This window comes from Clarias gariepinus, chromosome 8 (assembly GCF_024256425.1).
Source record: "Clarias gariepinus isolate MV-2021 ecotype Netherlands chromosome 8, CGAR_prim_01v2, whole genome shotgun sequence".
In the NCBI taxonomy this organism is placed as follows: domain Eukaryota; kingdom Metazoa; phylum Chordata; class Actinopteri; order Siluriformes; family Clariidae; genus Clarias; species Clarias gariepinus.
The window spans coordinates 2,179,033-2,184,259 of NC_071107.1; positions in this window are offsets into that span (position 1 = coordinate 2,179,033).

Here is a 5,227-nt window from a genome sequence, read left to right on the forward strand (position 1 = left end):
ATATAAGAACAGATATTAGGAGTGTCACAAGATTATGAAAGCCACTCCCATACAGAATTTGAATATGATTTCCTTTTTGTGTAATTCCATCAAGTTTTTATTTCTAGTAGATAAAAAAACCTGTTGCTTACTTTTTCTACTATTTATTGATTTAAATTTCAATTAATTTAATACCATATGTAAGAAATATTACATACAAATTATAATAAAAATCCTCTAAACCATGTTCATTTTATACTGTATATAAGCATATATTATTTACTAACAGCCTATTTAGGGGATCTTCCCATATCATTCACTCATTCACATATCAATCCTCTGTCAGTGTATTTATGGTAATGGTTGATGGAGCTTATTATTATTATTATTATTATTATTATTATCATTAATTAAAAAAAAATTAAGGTTATGAAAGGCACACAGATAAAGACATGCAATAACATCACATCTAAAAAAAACATTTTGGCCTATTTAGAAAAAAAAATTAATATGAGGTAGCCTTAAAAATGACAAGGAACATTCTATAACTGTCTGTCATAACTGATAAAATGAAGTCTTTCCCAATGTATAATTTACAGTAGCACCCACAAACCAAACCTGCAAGTAAGTCTGAAGTGACAGAGCAGAAAAAAACAGCCCAACAGGAATAAACACACCACCAGAAAAATACCTGCCCACTCACACCGTTCATTGACAATTTCTACAATAACAATACACAAAAAACAATACACAACCAATATTATCTATTCTCCTAAGTAATATGATCTTACTCACTTGACCAATTTTTTTACACATACATATAAATATTATTAAAAAAAATGTAAACATGAATGTTTAAACTAAAGTTTTAAAAGTACATTGTTTAATTTATTAATAAACATACAGGGGGAAAAATCATATTTTGCTTTTCTTTCCCTTGTTCTGTTACTTTCTCACACACCATGCACAGGCATATATATATATATATATATATATATATATATATATTTTTTTTTTTTTTATTTAATCAGAGACTCACTTTTCCCAACCTGTCCAAACCTACCTGTCCCTATGTGAAAAACATTATCACCCCATACACCCACCCTCTCCCCCAACTCATAAATTAACCGGGATCTTTATAAAGATGAGTTGATAAATCATTTAAGTGTGCCAAACATGCAAAAACAAAATCAGGATTTCTTTCTTTTTTTTTTTTTTTTTTTTACAGCAAAATACTCTTTCACTAACATGGAGGTTTGCCTCCTTTATACCAGTCTCCCTTGATCCCATTTGGGTTGATATCTCTAGTCTATTGGCATACCCACTTGCTTCAGTCCAGTCCACACCAATAAGCCAGCCTGCTTTTGATGTTTATGTGAAACATTCTGTATAATGGTTTAGTTCCTGTGTTTGTGGAGGATGAAGGTGATTCATACTTCGCTACTACATTAACTGGTAACACCTAGGTCACATACAGTAAGTCCACATTCCTTACTGCCTCACATGTAACCCCAATCCTTTATGTAGTCTAACCCTAGATTGTTCTGTTGCTATTAAAGGTAGAAAAAGCATGAATAAATCATATATCTACTCTTTAATTTTAAGGAGAATTTTTAAAACATTGTGCTGATATGTGTATCCTTATCAGAATATCAATAATCATAGCTTAATCAATAATCATAGCACCCACAGGCTATTCAGAAGTCTCACAGGTTCACATTAGTCTCTGTCTCATTATCTGAGGTAATTCTCCATCATTGGTGGCTTGCAAGCACAGGCCTGAGTAGTGTGAACTCTGAACATGCAATATTGCACTGACACTGCAGTGCGGCACCAACTGCAATAATAGCTAGATGCATTGACATTTTACCTTTTCAAAACATTAATTAGTATGGTGAATGTTAGGACCGATGTTATGAAACCAATAATTTGTATAAAAATAATAAAAGCATTAGACCAACATAAAAAGTCACAGAGTGGAACTTTACCTGTGCTCATCATACAGGGGATGGGAGAGGTGGGAGGTCATTAAGCACCACAAACAAAGCTGAAAGCTGGTGCCCAGAAATCAAGAAAAGTTCTGGTTATATAACCCAGTCCAGCCCCCTGGGAGATTTCAAGCAGAAAAATCAAGGTAAACTGACTGGCCAGTCAGGTTATGGTTCTGTCACTCCCTTAGTTCAGTTCTGTTTAAATTGGCTTGACTGGCATGACTATGATACATAAACCTGTATTGCCAAACCATGTCGGCTTTTTTTTTTGACAATTAAACAACCAGAAGTGCAGGAACAGGAGATTTAATAATATAGTAACAGGAAATAAAGCGAAGAGAATGAGAAAGAGAAAGGACAGATTAATTCATTTTTGTATAAGGGATAGTGCAGATTCAGGTGTGCGTGTGTGAGATAATACAGTGGAGGTCAAAAGTATTTGAACAACATATTACCTAAAAAAAAAAAACAGGTAATGTCACTAGCTAGTTCTCTCCTATCTGGCTGCAGAGTTGTGATAATTAAAATCACCTGGTTAAGTTAATTGACAGAACAAATTTTTAGCAGGACTTTTACTTTCTGAACCTGGGCTGTCCACCTCTGCACAAAAATGGCTAAAACTTGGGAAGTCTCTAGTGTAGGGGCAGACACCCCGAACTCAGAAATGAAAACTCCTGCCACATATTTGCTCCATCCATTAAATAACTCAGCAAAAACCTTTAAATCTAACCCTGTAAGAACCAACGTGGGTGCAGGCTTTCATCCCAATCAAAAAGATGCCACAACCAGATTCCATCTGTTCAATTAATTGCTCTTGGCTTTCATTAGACTACCAGGTCAGGCATCTGCATAGCTGGAAAGAAAGCCTACACCCACGTGGGCTCTTGATGAAGAACCCTTGCTCTAGTGAGAATCGTGAACTTCTGTAACAAATTTTTATATGATCCTCAAGAATCAATCAAGCCGGCATAGATGAGCGATTGACACCAGAGTACTGTAGATGACTTTTTGACTCTATACTCTATATTATATAATGGACTTAATACGCAATATTGATTGCTGTAAAGCAATTTCAAGTCAAGTCAAGTAGACTTTCTTTGTTTTTGTTTGATGATTTATTTTTTACATTCTACAACAATACTGAGGATTTAAAAACTATGAAATGACACAGATTATGTAATTATGTAAAAACAACAGCCAGTTGTTATTTCAGGGAGGTCAGCCCTTCCGAAATAGTTCCTGCAAGAACAGTATTGTCAATGGCATTTGTAAAACTCATCAAGCTCCATGATGAAATTGTCTCTCATGAAGACCTTCCCAGGAAAAACAAGACCAAAACTGAGCTCTGCTGCAGAGGAGAAAATCATTTAGAGCCACCAGCAATTTACAAAGCAGAAGTAGCAGATACATTTTAATATGAACTGTTCAAAGGAGATTGTATATTTGGACTAATACTTTCAGTATTGCTTTACAATGTAGGAAGAAATAAAAATTAGGAACGACCATGGAGTTAGAAAGTACTTTTTTTTTTTACCCTAATTTACTAACAAACAAATGTGTTTCATTGTGCTTAATTTAATAAAAAAAAATTACTTTTTTTATATATACCTATAACTCTTTTCAGGTTCAACCTAAAACTTTTTAATTGGTTCTTATTATTTTAGCCCAAAATAAAATTTTATTAGCTATTGGACCACCATATGCATTTGCATTTATCTTATTGGTTGGGCTTAAATTTCAGCCCACCCACACCCCCAGATACTGTACGTAGGCCTGCTTATATACCTACAGGCTTTCAATATTGTTTACAATATAAATGCTCAGATACTGATATACTTCTATTATATATATTTTCAAAAATAATGAAAAATATAAAACAAGAACAAATTAAGATCTCCAAATTACAAGTATTAATAACAATAATAAAAAAATCATAGGGAATGTAAAACTGTATGCATTATAAAAAAAAGAAATTACAGTTGAATAAATAAACTGTCGCTTAATTCTGTGTCAGCCATGCCACTCTGTGCCATCACAAGGAAGTGATGGGAGGCAACATAGTGAAGTGCGGATGTGGTTTAACAATCCATTCTTTTAATACTACTATTACTACTACTACTACTACTACTACTAATAATAATAATAATAACTTTTATTATTATTTATTTATGTATTTCTTTATTCATTTACAGAAAAAGGTTCTGTCTGTACATTGGCCAGAACTTGCTCTTTTAATTATGTCTTTAGGTTTCATACATTTGAGAACTCAGAAACATTTATGTGTCTTTAAAGCCGTATTTTGTCACAGCAACACAAACTGGCTGGACAAAATTTACAGAAACTTTGGTGGTCATTTGGTATTTGCTTGCAGGTTAACCTGAGCCATAAATGAAATCAAAATGTTAAGTAGAGGTGAAGTTATGAGCAGTAATGTGCCAGATTTACTATAATCTAAAATGAGCTACTAATAAGGTACCTGCCTAATGTAAAGAAACACCTGCACCAATAATTAGAAAATACCAAATGACCACCTGAATATTTTTACTGGGATAAGTTCATATTTTCACAGCTGAAGTAACAGCGCTGAAGTGGTATAAGTAAATTTTAACATGCTGAAATGTGTTAAAAAGAAAAAATATAAAACTTCATCTTTATTCAATCTACTTTTTCGATTTCTGATGTGTGATTCACTCTCTGATTACCGAAAAGGAAGTATTTGATTATTAAATTTTTTTGTATTAATAAGTTAGGGAGAGCATTCTGCCATACAGAAAGATAGGCAGACATACATGGGCTTCAATCTAAAATGATAATATCACTGATTATTATTACCAGTTAATGACTGGTAATTATGCTCTATTATTCCTAGCTCTTGGTTTTACTTCAAAACCAGGAAAGAAAACATTAGCAAAAGCAACAACAGCCAAAAAATACCAGGTGTGTCAACTAATTGGCCTGGCAATTGAGTTAGGCTGGTGATTTTCCAGATCTTCACAGCTGGTTTAACCACTCAAGCTTACTTTGCTTACAATATTAGGCCCCTGTCACCCTGTGACAAATATCATGAAGTTCCCACTGCATCATTAAAAATGTCAAAGAACACTGCAGGAGCAAAATGTAAAAATGTGCATTTATCAGGTTTATTCTGCTTCATAGGCACATCTCTGTCTGGTTTTCAATGTGTCTGTCACTAACTTCCTATCATGTACATGATTATCCGCTCACCAGGTTCAATGAGATTAAACCAAGTTTAATTA